General features: G+C 35.4%; 1 protein-coding gene across 4 annotated transcripts in view; it reads right to left on the minus strand.

Moving 5' to 3' along the window:
* Positions 1-14,275, minus strand: part of lepr (leptin receptor) — an 847,758-nt gene extending 833,483 nt beyond the window's left edge. For 2 of the 4 annotated variants that reach the window (XR_015492820.1, XM_087255829.1), the window contains exon 1: positions 14,108-14,275. The gene's annotated coding sequence lies outside the window, so the exon portion shown is untranslated. Of the gene's footprint in view, positions 1-6,864; positions 6,990-14,107 lie in introns of those variants that run through there. The other 2 variants (XR_015492819.1, XM_087255828.1) reach the window with 1 other exon arrangement.
* Between the last annotated feature and the right edge of the window lie 2,426 nt (positions 14,276-16,701).

Genomic DNA, 16,701 nt, shown 5'->3' on the forward strand with positions numbered 1-16,701 from the left:
TCAAACTAAATTACAAGAAGACTGTTAGGTTGGGGTTAGAGTTGGGGTTGGGGTTAGTGTAAGTTGACAAAGTTTCTTATAGTCATTTAAATGTCTGTTGAAGGAGCAGTATTGACATATTTTAAGCAGACAGTCCACTAATACACAAACGGACCATCGAAATAAAATGTTACAGAATGACACACTGTAAAAATACATTAGTTGACTTTACCATTAAAAAAAGAGAGCAAACTTGTTGCCTTATAACTATTAAGTAAACAGACCATGTGCATAAGTTTGCAGACTTGTTTTTAAAGTAAAATCAGCTTGTTTCATTTAAGGCAACTAGTTTACTTGTTTTTTAAAAGTAAATTACTATGCTTTTTACGATGCACTAGTGAACATTTAAACCCTTACTGGATAAAAAAATGCACATTTGTTCCATTTGACAAGTTGAAATGCATAGTTTAATGTACAATTTAGCCATCTGAAAACTTGGTTGTCAAAAATCAGCTTCCTCTCCAGAAAGAGACATGCTCTCGTTTGCCTTAAGCATGAACCCATTGACCTTCCAAATGTCTCTCTCTACCTCTGTTCCCATGGCTAACATCTATACTCATAACAGCACACATACTGCGTCAGACTGCTTTATTGCATTGTCTCTGAGAAATTCAGACATACTGAAGTAATAAAGATTGACGACAAGGAATTTGAGAAAATAAAATAAAATAAAACAGGTTTGATTCACCAAAGCTTCTTTTGCCCACAACCAAAGAACGTCAGAACACAAGGGAAAGTAATCAGAAAATACTGGCAGAGACAACTGCAGCACACAAAGTTGAACTAAAGGTTGCTACCAGAATGAGTCACATTTACAAAAGTGTTCGTTCAAGAGTTCACACTTAGCTGATGATTGATTATAAAGCTTGTTTGGCATGCTGTTTCAGGAGAGAGCCCTGAGCTCATAAGATCCTCGAGCCTGGAGCTCCCTCCCGTTTATAGGGTGAGAGAGGAGTTTGAGCTCAGGTATATCTGGAGAACTTCCCTGCTTTTTGAAGCTAGAGAGCAATTAGGGATTGTTATGAAGAGATACTTACTAGGGGCACATCTATAGTGTCGATTTGGATTAGTCGTTTAACTTAATTTGCATGTTTTTGGATGGTGGGAAGAAACCAGGGAACCCAGGGGAAACCCACATGAGCACAGGAAGAACGTGAACTCCGCACAGAAACGTTGACTGGCTTGGTAAGTGCTAGAACCAGTGACATTCTTGCTCTGGGGCAACAGTGCTAACCACTGGGCTGCCATGCCGCCAGTCTAGGAGGAGAGGAGGAGTAGGGGAGGAAGGGGGGATTGTTCAAAATGAAGACGACTGTGGTATGAAACTTAGGTTATTTATGAAGACTTAATAATCGTCTGATTGGTGAATAATTAATCAGTTAATAGTTTTATAAAAACTTTACATAGCTACTTTGGTTAGTAACAGTTTTTTTGTTTCTAGTTTAAAAATTAAGAGCAAATTTATTTAAATCTTAGAGCTTGTTGTTAATAATTTTCATAAATCATTTTTTTTTGCATTTAAGTTTTTATTTGTAAGTATTTGTTTTACCAAAAAAAGTATATATAATCTGTTTTTCACAAATGAATTCCACAGATATTTAGTATATTTAGCTGGTGATTCTGAATATTAAGGCCGTCGAATAAATGACCATAAGTGTGACCCTAAAAACTAGCCAAAGCATGTATATGTTATTTTAAAATGTTTTTTGGTGTAGGGAACATTTTATTTTAGCAAACATCAAATAAAATGTTACTTTTGAATGTTCTTGGATCATTTTTAAATAATAAAAACTGTTGATTCTCATATCTCATTGTCTTATGTCTATTTTTTGCTTTTAATTTATCTTTGTGGTGAAAATAAACTCAGTCAGCATTTTAAGAAGTAAAGATAAACAACTTTCCCACAGCAAAGCACTAATGGCTTCCTGTTTTCTGAATGATCTGTTGCAACATTAATAGTCTGTACAGTAAAGTATTATATCACGTCCTGCATGCAGGGTTTGCCAGATCCATCCTATTCTCAAAACACAAGACAGAAGCCCAGTCTTTGTTAATATAAACATCATACTTGAGCCCAAGGCTCCCGCCCAGTCAATAAGCATATATGGGGATCCGAGATCAGGTAGGTCTTGAGAGCTCCTCCTTAAAAAAGGAGAAAAAGGAGGAGATGGGGTGGAAGGAGGGATTCTTCCAAAACGAAGATAGAGCAGTAGGGAGAAAACGATCCATTCATAGTAAACTTGGACCAATCTGATTAGATTATTACTGATTACCGATGAGAAGCCAGTTGTGCTCAATCATATCACGTGCTCCTCTCGGAATTAGTTTGTAAAACTTCACTTCTCACAATGCAAACAAATTGGAAATGTGCTGCAAATTCTCACATAGCAGACAAACAAAGAAAATGCGCTGCAAATTCTCACAAAGCAACTTTTTAATGATCACCTACAACTTCAAAAAGTGATAACCAATGCACAATAAGCAAATCCCAGCCAGGTCCATCACATTTAATAATATCTTTCTGTATCCTGTCAAACCGATGAAGATCTTTTATTAATTTGCTGTGGTTTTTTTTTTTTGTTGTAATTTTTGTAAAGTTTTTAAATTTGCATCACGTTAATTAGTCAGATTACTGTCTCTTTAATGTAGACAAATTAAATGCACATGGTATGTTGTGCGTCATCTAATTCTACTCAAAGATCTTAAAGCCTTGGGTTTACGTATAAAAAAAATCTATCATAGTGCCCTTACATACTACATAAAGAAAAAAAATATTGCAGGTTTTAAATATATAGACTATAAAAGCATCAAACTCTTGGATTCACCCTCATAATACTACATTATATTTGACGCAGTGTAGAGTGTCGTTTTACTGTGCATTCAGAGTCTTACATGAGCACCATTCATCCAGTGCTGGGGAACATGAAGTCTATTAGACTCATTCATGCACAGCCAGCTCCATTTTTCTGAATGAACCTGCTCAGGCTGTAGAGGCAAACTAAATAACTGCTAGATTGTGTGCGATAAATCACAAAATGAGTTTACAGAGGCTCTATTGTTACTGTCCAACTGTGAGAGGAAATGCACATTCTGGGGAAACATTTGTTTTTGCAAGCATCTGCCAAGAGCAAATTAAACAGTAAGGGTAAAAGTGATTGTCAAAATGAATTAAATGTGAGTATACTATATTTATTGGCTTAGAGTACTCCTCAGTTATTGAAGATCTTAAAGTGACCTTAACATCTTAAAGAATCATAAAGTGATTTTAATAACAGATTTTGAAAAGTAATTAGCAAAAAGAAAATAATTTAAAATAACATAACACAACATAACATAATTTGTGACCCAGGACCTCAAACCCAGTTATAGCATGGGTTTATTTTTGGGGATAGCCAAAAAATGCATTGTACAGGCCAGAATTATACATTTTACCTTTGAGCAATTCTATCCAAATGTTAACCTTGCCATGAAAAAAATTAAGTTTTTGCCAAAATATCGAAATCGTTTTTGCGTTTTTTTGTGTAAGCAAGTATTTAACATTGCTTTACAAATACTCAAAAATGTCTCTGTTTATGTTTTCCAACTATTATACTTAATTTACCAAAATCACACAAGTGCCAATTTCACAAATGCCACATCCATAACACTGCCCAAAACACTGGCCAAAAATCATTAGAATATTAAGTAAAGGTCCAAAAATGCTCCATGAAGATATTTTGTAAATTTCCTACCATGTTTTTTGATTAATAATGTGCACTTCATACAGATAACTTAAAAGGCAATCATATTCTCAATATTTGGATTTTTAGATTCAATTTTTTCCTTTAGATTTTCAGATTTTTAACATTTGGCCAAGATAAAGCTATAAACCATATATCAATGGATAGCTGTATTTACTGTATTTAAATGAACATTTTAAACAAAATTGACATATATGACTTTTGTGGAACACCACGGTAAAAAAACACAGGGTTGTCAACAACACACAAAAAGTCAACAACAAATTTAAGTGGATTGAACATAAAAAAATTATTTACCAAAAAAATCTGTGTGTAAGGGTCACGTTATATAACACATAATATAACACATAATATAATATAATATAATATAATATAATATAATATAATATAATATAATATAATATAATATAATATAATATAATATAATATAATAACATATTTATTCATTGATCCATTGGCATTTATTAACCGAGTGCTATTTATATGATCAACAACAGGACAACTCTCTTAAAGTAATGTATCGGCCTCTAATTAATCAGAGGTTTGTGGGGGTCTTGGCACAAGCTCCTGCCACCCACCTGCCCTGACAGCTTGGCCCTAATGGCACAAAATACAGCCACATAGTGGACTATGCTGTCACTTGAATAGAGCGATAGCACACGATGCTGATTCACTAATGCTAATTGATTATTAGAATAAGACAGCATGCATGTTCCTGGAACTGCTGAACAGTTGTAGGATGACCAACAAAACAACCCTGCATCCCGTACCAACGGACGTTCACCCTGTCCAGAGCTTTTGTGCTGAAGTCATTAGTCTTAATGCAGTGAGGATTATCCTATGAGCCGTGTTGGAAAGGCTAATCAAATTTGAATCCTGAAAACTCTGCAACTTTAAGACAGAGAGTAAAACACATTCTTATGAGAAACCAAAGTTGTTTTACAAGGTCCCGAACTTATATGTTTTTGTACAATGTGATACTGATATATGCTTTTTTTTTTAATCTTTTTGGGCAATGGCATGATGGCAACGTGGTTAGCACTGTTGCCTCACAGCAAGAAGGTCACTGGCTGGGCCAGGTGGCATTTATTTGTGGAGTTTGCATATTCTCCATGTGTTTCCCCCACAGTCTAAAGACATGCTGTATAGATAAACTAAATGAACTAAATTTGCTATAGTGTAATCAAATCAGATTAGTTAAAAGCTTAGGTGCTGGCTCCACACCAGAAAAATACAGACAGTGCAAAATACAACAACATACTCCCAAAAAAAAACAAGACAAGCTACAATTGGCAATGTTTACAGCAATGCGTAGAAGACAATGAATAGGTGTACACATAGTTGTTCATTTTGCTGTGACGACCCCTGATTAATCCAACACAATCTCATTGATTTGATGGGTAATTCGTATGAATTCGTACAATCTCATTTGTACAATTTAGTACAATTTGCTCATACCCCAATGACGGTTGAGTTTAGGGGTGGGATTGGATGAAACACCTCCTATTTAAAATCTTACATTTTTTATATGACTGAACTTGTACGAATTCCTTGGAATTAGCCACTCAATTGGCAAAACGTAAAATACTTACATTTCCTTATGGGATCAGGCTGGATGGATAAATGAAGGAAAGGGATCAATCAAGAGTGAGAGAGTGAGTGAGTGAGTGTCTGTTAAGTAATTACTTAACATTCATTAATTCGTTCTCCTTCGGCTTAGTCTCTATTTCAGAGGTTGCCACAGCGGAATGAACCGCCAACTATTTCATCATATGTTTTACGCAGCGTTTACCCTTCCAGCCAAAACCCAGTACTGGGAAACACCCATACACACTCATACATTACAGACAATTTAGCTTACCCAATTCAACTATAGCGCATGTCTTTGGAATGTGGGGGAAACCGGAGTACTCGGAGGAAACCCATGTGAACACGGGGAGAACATCAACAGGTCCAGCCCGGGAATTGAACCAGCGACCTTCTTGCTGTGAGATGTCAGTGCTAACCACTGAGCCAACATGCTATCCGATACTTGACTTATAACGCCTAAAAAGCTCAATGCATAGGCAACCATGTCAAACATGGCTTTTTAGCCTGATAAAAAATGTAATACTTGAGCATTTTAATAACAAACATAACATTCTCTAGTTAACAAACACAATTACCTTGCGACAAAATAAAAGTTCTACATAATATGTACCAAACAATGAAATGTTTCACAGCAACGACACCTTTATGAGTTTCTTTTTTTCTGCCGAAAAATGCTGTAAACCGATGGCCATAAAAACAAAAACAAAGAAAGTCAGTGGTGGCAGGTTTCCAATATTATTCAAAACTTCTTTTATTTTTTTGGGTTTGGAGAAAGTGAATTATTAATGACACAAGTTTTGTTTTTTGGTGAGCTATCTCTTTAAACACATTTATCAGGATGTTTGTAGTAAGTCTGTATGATAAACTGGTCTAATTTGTTATGGAGTTTAATTTGGGTTGAAGCTAAATTCTCCAGGTTTGACACCCCTGCTTTATTATTATGTGTAAGGTTGGGTTCAGACTTCAGCACAAGAATGATATGTACTTCATTACAGTTAGTGATACACCAGGCCTCAAAAAAACAACAATTATCCTCATGCAATCGTTGACAACACAATGTGCATCTGATGGCTGCTAAATTGGCTGCTATTCTGAACAGTCTGTTCAGAACTCTTCAGGGACTAGATTAGCAGCTCATAGCATGCTCTCTTTATGTCTCTAGAGGAAAATAAAATAATTCTGAACTAAGTGAGCATATTACATAACCCGAACCCAGCTTCAGTTTGACTCAATTTGACACAAATCAGGGTCCATCAATTGACTGTTCGAGAGTACGTGTCCATGTTGCATTGTTAGCCATAACTAGCCCACACCAGATTATATTCCCATCTGGTTCACTTCTATCACATGAATCCTTCTATTACAGGCTTAAAACTGTACCTTTACTAATTGAAGCAGATATTGGGCTACTAATATACCCCTGTTAGCACAAGAACAAGCAACAATCAGAAAAAGGGGGTAGCTGGAAAAAAAACAAGTTGTGAAAAAACCTCACCTGTTTATTTTGGCTGCCGCCTGTGCTGTTCAAAAAATGAGAAACCATCAGTTAATCTGTGAGAAAATTAAGTGAGCTGCGTTTTCTTTTAACTGAGTTTGTAGACCCCATCTCTTCTTTCCCATAAGTCTCCAGGCAAACATGGAGCTATTCTGAGAAGGAGCGCCAGAAATACACACCAATCAACTCTGTGTGTGTGTGTGAGTGTGTGTGTGTGCATAGTATGTGTTTGTACAAGATTTAAATCATTCTCAATTTGCCAAGCAACAAACGCTAGGTTTTAAAAGTACTGGCTTGTTCAATAAAAATGCATGTATGTGCTTTCTCATGTTGGGAATCTTCTCTACCAACTTATGAGGCAGATCTGCTTTCATGACTATGCAACACACTCTGTCATTCAACGCACTGTGCTATCAACACACTATGCAATTTCTTTGCCTCAGCAAAACAGTGGATCCAGTATAAACAAACAAACAAACAATAACAACAACAAAAAAAAAAAACGTTTTACTTCAGAAATAAAAGGTACTCATTGAAAAGTGTTAGGCTATTTCAACCCAATCTTAGGTTAAATATGAACAAAACCAACAGCTGAATTCATTTGTTAAGGTGAATTTATATAAATAAATGTAACACAAAGTTTGAGTTGAAATAACCCAGTATTGTTTTAGACTCTACTTTCATTGTGTTGATACATTTTCAAAAGATGCATCTTTGCATTTTAGGTACTCATTTGCGCTATTACGTATCATTAATGTATCAATAAGGACCCACTTAACAAACATGTAGCATTTGAAATGGTAGCATCCCCCAATGACAACTATTTTTATCTGTTATTTGGCTGTTGCAAGGTCTTGCTTTAGGTTATTTGTTTAATGAATATTAGATGAGTCATGCAATGAAGGCCTGTTTCTATTGAAAATAATTTTAAAATAAACATTCAACTAAATTTGCTTTGCATACAGTCAGGATTTAGTTTTACTTTGATGTGTGCAAGGTGGTAAACTTGTGGAAAATTTTCTACAATCTCTCCTGCAATATCTCAAAGCATTTGAATTCACAGCTGTTCACAGCTATCCGATCGTCTTCAATTTTAAAAGCATTCTATTCTTGACAGATGGAATTAATGGCCCATCAAGGCTACTGTGTGAAATCCTCACACCTGTTTTTGTGGATCCAGTGAAACATTTCCAATAAACTTCCCTCAAACTATTTACTATTTCTACTATAATAAAATCCCACAGCAGAAGCTGTAATACGTATCCTGATTAAAAGGAAGATGATGATGGGAAACCGGCTATTTTTAGGTTTCCTGTAACGCATTCAAAAGATATCCGCTTTATTTATGTAAACTTTGTCAACTTAAAATGCAGAAGTGGGTTGTTGACATGAATTTGCACGCAGTGTAAGCTGTAAACTGCGGTGTGAATGTTTTATGCAATCTTGAATTCAGTATTTGAATTTCCTCTACTTTTTTTGTATTGTTTTAATTAAATTAATGTACTACATGCAAATATTATGTAAAAGAAATTAAGTGAATGCAAAAAAGTAATCAAATATGTATTATATTATATTATATTATATTATATTATATTATATTATATTATATTATATTATATTATATTATATTATATTATTATTTTCCCAGAGAGTGGTTGCGGCTGGAAGAGCAAAAATGTGCTGGATGAGTTGGCAGTTCATTCCGCTGTGGCGACCCCAGATTAATAAAGGGACTAAGCTGAAAAGAAAACGAATGAATGTTTTATTTTATTTTATTTTATTTTATTTTATTTTATTTTATTTTATTTTATTTTATTTATTATATTATATTATATTATATTATTAATTTTTTCCTCTGATATTCAGATGAAATAACTAAAAAAATAACATTTTGCACTGGGTTGCATGTGTTGGCAGAAAATTACAAGTGTTTTTTTTATATATATTTACATATTTTGTAACAGCATTGAAACAAAATAAAAGCTGAATAATTAAAATAAGCATGGTTATCTGGTCTATCTAGATGTGGACAAGTGATTAAGGAAATATATAATATTCTTACTATTTATTACTATATTCTGACTTGCTGATGATGTGCAATTTCCAGACTGATGTAGTTTGAGTGACTTTGTCTTGATTGCATGCACAATAATCCTGGGCTGATGTGTACTTATTAGAGTGTCTCTAGTTATCAACAAGAGAAGTGAGAGTATATTTTTTTTTAAAAAGAGGAAAAAAAACAATACCATTGTGAGTTATATACAACAAAGGCATGGGAAATATCCCGCAGCGCCAGCAATGATCAACCACTGAAATCTCACTTCAAGGCACAGATAACTTCCATATGTTAAGTCTGTCTGACTCAGTGTGTTTGGGTAAATGTCGTCATGTAATTTTCATGAACCAACAGTCCTGCGTGGATGGAAGTAATGATTCAAAACCAAAACACTGGCTCATAAATAATGCACTCACTGATTAACCATGTCTGGCTTCAAGTCTTTGAAAATACAGTTTGCTCAATGCATACTGTCCGTCTTAAAGTTCTTTCATCTTCATATCATTAACTTTTTTCTTTTTACTTACATGAAATCTTTATTATCTCTCATTAAATAAACCAATAAAACCATGTGATTTCCAAATATCCACATAGCTAGTCACTGCCAGTCAGCTGGTTAACACATACAGCACGTTTAAACCAACGCAATCTCACAGGAACTCTTAAGTTTTTGATTTAGTAGCTAATTCACATTAATTTCTACAATTTCATTAGTACAATTTAGTCTTACTTGCTCATCCATCATTGACGGGTTGGGTCTTTTCTGCTAATACATTCCTTGTAATTAATACATTCCTTGTGAGATTGGGATGGATTACACATTCATTTTCCTTCAGCGTAGTCCCTTATTTATCAAGGGCTGCCACAGGGGAATGAACCACCAACTATTCCAGCCCTTCCAGCCACAACCCAGTACTGAGAAACATTCATACGCTCTCGCATTCACACACACAATCATACAATACGGCTGAATTTGTTTAACTAATTCACCTATCGTGCATGTCTTTTGGCTGTCGAGGAAACCCACGCAAACACGGGGAGAGCATACATACTCCACACAGAAATGCCAACTGGCCCAGCCTGGACTTTAACCAACAAACAATTAGTAAAATAATAAAAGTGTAATCTCATGAGATGATTAAAATATGTAAGCACTGGTCAGGTGGTAATGTAGAGGGTATAAGCTGAATAGAAATAGAGAAAACTCTGACTACCTCATGCAGTGTTATTGATGCTTTTATCTCTGAAATCTTTACATTTCATTGTGGATGGGGAAGTCGACACTATATTGGAACACACAGCAGATCTGGAAAAATTTGTCCGATCATAAACAAGGCTATTCTTCATTTTGGCATAACCGTGCCATTAAGACAGGAACGAAAACAGTGTATTGGAAGGATTGGTGTAAAAAAGGCCTAAAAAACAACTGATGATTTACATGGACAGAAGGCACTGTAATCATTTCAGGAGTTGAAAGACCAGTTCAAATGATTAGATAAAGGGGATTTCTGGAAGTATATACAACTGCATAATAATATAAGATCCGGGATATAAGGCAGGATCAGAAGAAAGTGTTTTAATAGGGTTTCTAAATATGCCAAAGTCAGTGCAAACTTCATCTTATGTTTATAAGATTGCTGCAAACAACATGTATGGAAAAAGTGATAATTTAAGAATTGTTTGTAGAAAGACTTGGAGATGGAATTTGAATAGGGTGATTGGGAGGCAGTAGTTTCTGGTATAGGGGGTCCAGTGAAAGATTCTAGAGGTAAACATATACAAGATGATTAATCGAAATTACTGGAACCCAATAAGACTGCATATGCTAGGATTAATGAAAAAATAACCACTGTTGGAAATGTGGTCCTTCTGTGGGCACCTTTTCACATATAGGACTCTATTTTGAAGATCCATGAGCAAAGTGCAAAGCACAGGGTGCAAATGCATTCAGGGCATGTCAGAATCCACTTTTGCTAATATAAGGATGGAAAAATCCGCTTTGCGCTGTGACGCATGGTCTAAAAGGGTTGAGCTTATTTGCTTAATGAGTTATAGGTGTGTTTTGAAAATAAACCAATCAGAGTCTCATCTCCCATTCCCTTTAAGAGCCAGTTGCATCGTGCCATAGCGCATTTGCTATTTACATGATGGACTTTGTAAGTGGAAAAACTGAACGTTTCACTAGCGAGAAAAAAGTTAAACAGAGCATATGCAGCATGAGAATGAGAGATAAGCCTCCTTATTATCTACTTTCACTTTCACTCTCGTGGATAGGGAAACCTTGAATGTACAGACATCAATTAGCCTATAAATAATTAATTTTGTTTGTTAAGCTCAAAGATTTGTTTATAAACTATTTCTAAATTCAGTTCTAATTTGGGGGGGGGGGGGGGGTTGTTGCGCGCGTACTGAAGAGCGGGAGGGAGAGGTGGGGGAATGGTGGGCGGACGTCGCAGGGGATCATTTTGGAAGGCCACTTTCTATCCGAGACTAAAAAGGGCATGCATGTGCACTGCACAGGTTGAGCCCTATGTGTGCACGTACCTGATCCTTAATATTTTAATTCTTTTTCAAATGTAAAGATATTTGCGTATTGCTCTACATCTTGTTTGTATTAAGCAGTGTGTAAGCAAGGCGCACAGCTAACGCACTCTGCACTGGACAATAGACCGGCTTTGTTCTGATTTATTAAATAATCTATTATAGTTTCTCAAAATGGCATTGTGCCAGCAATGCGTATCAACATGCCATCCTTTTTAGACCAGAACGCCTATGAGTGCACATATGAGCGCAAATGCATGCGCTATTTAAACAGTGTGGCGCCAAGCTGAAACTAGAAAACAACAATTGCTTTGCGTCTTGCGCCAAATTGCGCTGGGTGTATGATAGGGCCCTTAATGTGGAACTGGTGGTTCCATTCTGGACAAGAGTCATTCAAAACCTTGAAAAATGGCTGGGACAATCTTTACCTTATTCATCAAGTCTTCTTGGTGATACATCCACTCTATGGAAGGGAATATCTAAAGCATAGACTGGGCTAGTCATTGCAGGATGTATTATGGCAGTGAAACTGGTCCTGCAAAATTGGAAAAACTCCCTCTTTTACAGATTGGATTGAGCTTATGACTTCTACTGCATCATATGAACGTATGCTTTTTACAGTATTTGGAAAACTATTTTATATTTAATATTTTTGTAATAACTTTTGTTTTGTTATTATTTTTATTATAATTAGTTTACATTATTTTCCTGAATGTTGATTTTGTTTTATGAGTTTTATGTTGTGTGGGGTATAAGTAAAAAAATAAAAATAAAAATAAAACTTTTTATAGCGCAATAAATAGACAGGGCACACAAGGAACCGGTGAAGAACATAGAAGTAAACACGGACTACAAGAACTAAATGCTGGAAAAAAAAAAGAGCACATGGCCAATACAAATAAAGGCAAAGCTCAGGCACAAAACAAACTAAATTTGTCTATGTTTGAAGACAATATTAAACATAGAGCTGCCAAGAGACACCAGGGGCCTCATGTACGAAGACTTGCGTGGAAATCTTACTAAAACATTGCGTACGCACAAAGCTGTAAATGTGCGTACGCAGAAAAAAATTCAGATGTATGAAACACTGCGTACGCCGAATCTCACGAATATTCTTTTGTACATCCGAATGAACGTGAAACTGAGCGCAACATGCACGAGCACAAAACCCCTCCCTGCCTCCTCCCCCGTATGAATATGCTAATGACTATGCTAACGGCAAAACCCAACGAAAAAGCAATGTCAAAAGCAAGCAAAAAGAGAAACTTTGAACAGAATGTGAATTGGAGGTGCTGCTTTCGGAGGTAGACCGGGGAAAAGCGGTGTTATTTGCAAGTTTGTTCTCCGGAATTAACAACAAAAGAAAAAATTGAGTGGGAGAGTTTAGCTGATGCGGTTAACACAGTTGGGTCTGAACATCGCACTGAGTGCATTAAAAAAAAGAAATAGTCTGGTTTATATCTGTAAAATGTTGCAGGATGCTTAACAGTCTCAGTGGCGCTACTCGTAAGACGCATGTGATCATGAATTGATACGTTCGAGCATGAGCTCGGCTCGAATCCAGCGTCTGATGAACTCATTCTTGTTTTTTCCCCCGCTACATATCAGATTTTGCCAACTATTTATCACGAGAAAGACAAGTAGGAATCATCAATAAGTTCATATCAATAAGCATCATATTTTATTTGCACATTTATTGAATGGAAATGTTTCTGATTCACGCATGCAAATTCATCTTCAGTTAGTGTCTTTATAGCAATGTGCGTGCAGTAGATAGCTCAGATTACATTGGGAAAACAGGCGACTGCTGCAAATTGTGCTTTAATGTTTAGCTGGTCAAATGTATGGTATGGAAACCTTATATACCTGCTAGATGAACCCGTCTCATACAGCTGCCATTGCAAGGCTCAGACACTTTGTAGAGAGCAATTTAACACAACTGCCTCTAGGAGTCGCCAACGGAAATAAAACAGACACCAGACGCCTGCCAGAAAGCTGCCGTGAAGCTGCGCACATTCCCACGTTCAGTTCATTGTTAGTAAATCCAAACGTGAGCGATTCTGAGCGTGAAACCTGGCGTACGCAAAGTTTTTGTGCGTACGCAGCGTTGATACATGAGGCCCCAGAAGTATGGACGGAAGCAGAAGTAGCTTATGGAAGTATAAACAACTCATTGATTAAACATATTTAGATGAGTTATATTCAATAATTTGGTATAACAGAACACATTTTACATGTTCAACTGGCTCGTTCAGCAAACATTCAGCTTGGACTGTATTCATTTTCAGAATGTGATTTTTAGTGGACCCATAAAAACAACTTTTCTCTTTCAGAGGCTTGATCTTAGAGCATATAGCAAATACCAGAATCATTAAAATGATGTAAGTGATGCACGTAAAGGGATGCAAGCAGTTATTATCAATAATTATAATAAACCCTCATGTGCATGTGTGTCAAAGGTTTAATTAAGCTAAGGTGACAAACATTTACTTAACATACAAATACACAGAACCAGGCATACAATGTGAGAATGGATAAATGAATCCAAAATGAAGCAGGGGAAAGTATAAACAAGCTCAAGGCAATATAACTATGTGAAAAATAAACATGACCCCTTCACAATTGAGTTAAATTGTAGATACTTACATATGTCTCAGCCATTGTGCGAGTGTTCAATGCCATCTCAGATTAATGTCTTGATGAAATTCTCCTTGGTTGACTGGAGAATGACTTCAGAGATGGTATTCTGACTCGATGAAGAAGGTCGAGGTCTGGCTGCAGCACATGGCGTCCACATGGTCACACAACAACTGCACACAACTTTTCCTTGTGTTGATCTTGTCTGAGTGTCTTCGACTCCCAACTGACTGTTTGAAATAGAGTAGTAGCCTTTAACTGCTTCAGAGACCACATCTACTATAGGTTATTCTGGCCTCTGAGACACTCCAAGCAGAGAAAGTTTGTCTGACTTTTTGCATAATAAAGTGGGCTCACAGGCTTGTAAATGGAAACTTTGATGTTATCTGATTTATGCAAAGGTGATATACACTAATTTTGATAGTCGCCATGAAATAGTTCTATAAAAAGACATGCATTGAAAGCATCAAATATAAAGGCCAATGTACATACATAATAGTGACACAAATTCTGTTCTGAGAATAGATAAAATCCTGGATATGGAGGTTGTCTCTCTCCCTCAGTCTTTCAGTGTCCTGTTCCTGATAGTTCAGAGGCAAACTTGAATTCTTTAGGGTCGTAAATCTTGATCTTGTATTGGGGGTTGCAAGTAAAACACATGACTGGGTGAGGACTGGTGTGTATTATACTTGGTAAGCAATACAAATAATTGCCTGTTTGATCTGTTGCCAACACTACAGGACCTTTGGATTCAACAAGCCAATTTGAGCTCCTGAATGAATCGATTATTTTTTAAATAACTTAATTGAGGGAATCATTCAAAGACTGGTTAAAAAACTGAATGATTATTTTAAAGATAGTAGACCCATTTTAATAGAGGGTTTTCACTTTGTTTTCTGTCAAGAGGGGAGGTTTTCTTTCAGCAACAGATAAATCTTAACAGCGGCAATACAGATTCAGAGGCTGAATCCTTCAAAGTTCACAGAGGCCAAAGTGTTTTTAAATGGGATGGTTTAGCCTTCAGAGGACTGAGCTTGTCACCTAGCAACTGTGACAGCTGGCACTGACAATGGTCGGTAACATTTACAATATACTTTACATTATACTAATATTCTTTTAGTATACTTTGACAGAGATATCAAACTAATATAAAACTTACTAAAAACAAAATGGGGTTCAGAGTATGACATGCTCACCATTACACATCTGTGAACACCAATACCTTTGCCTTTGCTTTTATGCAAAGTAACTTACGATGAGGACGGCATCAAGCGATTCATCAGAAGACATTATTCACATCAAGTGCTACTAATACAAAGGTTCTGATTAAAAAACAATTAAGCTAAAGTAGGAAGAGATTCAGATTTAGATTTTTTGTTGTTATAACAGACGATTGATTGTGAATTAGCAGTCCATATGTTATTGAGGCAAAGAAATCTTGTATAATGTTCATTTTTTTTTTGTTTTTTTATTACTTTTAGTAAGTGTAATTTTTTTATTTACTTTATTGCTTTATGTTCAATCCACTTAAGCTTGTTGTTAACCTAGTCTATTTGGTTATTTTTTTTCTCTTTTTTAATTATTTCCCAAATAATGTTTAACAGGGCAAATAAATTTTCACAGCATGTCTGATATTTTTTTCCTCTGGAGAAAGTCTTATTTAATTTATTTTGACTAGAATAAAAGCCGTTTTTAATTTTTAAACACCATTTTAAGGACAAAATTAGCCCCTTTAAGCTATATTTTTCATGGTCTACAGAACAAACCATCATTATACCATATAACCATCACAATAACTTGCCTAATTACCCTAACCAGTCTAGTTAAGCTAATTAACCTAGTTAAATGTCACTTTAAGCTGTATGGAAGTGTATTGAAAAATATCTAGTCATATATTATTAACCGTCATCATGGCAAAGATAAAATACATCAGTTATGTGTGTGTGTGTGTGTGTGTGTGTGTGTGTGTGTGTATATATATATATATATATATATATATATATATATATATATATATATATATATATATATATATATATATATATATATATATAATTTTTTTAAATTATTGTGTTAAAAGACAACGAGCGAAATTGCTCAACTGAATATATCAAATATCAAAACAACAACAAAAAATGAGACTTACCCTGTTATTTGATGCCCTGGTTCGCAGGTGTAAAACTGAAATAGACAGGCAATGTTACACAGTGGTGCCAGACAATTTCTCAAATAACTTGTATATTATCAACCTAAGCAGACTGAATGTCAAACGCAATACATAATTCAGAAGCATTTAAAGTGGGAATGATGAGCGGGAAATATACAGTTAATAGTTGGCCTATTACTTAAAATTATGCTTTAATAATGATGCTTACCAAGGCTAACAAGGCACTCAAAACAAAGTTAAAACAGTAATACTCTAATATATATATATTTTTTGGTATTGTAATATATTTTAAGTCACGGGTTATTGAAAGTTTCAGATAATATGTGTTTATAGCGTCTTCATTGTCATTCAGTCTGACAACTGAAATCTTAAGTGTGACATACTGTAGTAATCATGTTTGAGCAGTCTGACAATAGACAGTCACTTAAGATTGTTT

The sequence above is a fragment of the Danio rerio genome, chromosome 6 (assembly GCF_052040795.2).
Source record: "Danio rerio strain M-AB ecotype USA chromosome 6, GRCz13ab, whole genome shotgun sequence".
Classification (NCBI taxonomy): Eukaryota; Metazoa; Chordata; class Actinopteri; order Cypriniformes; family Danionidae; genus Danio; species Danio rerio.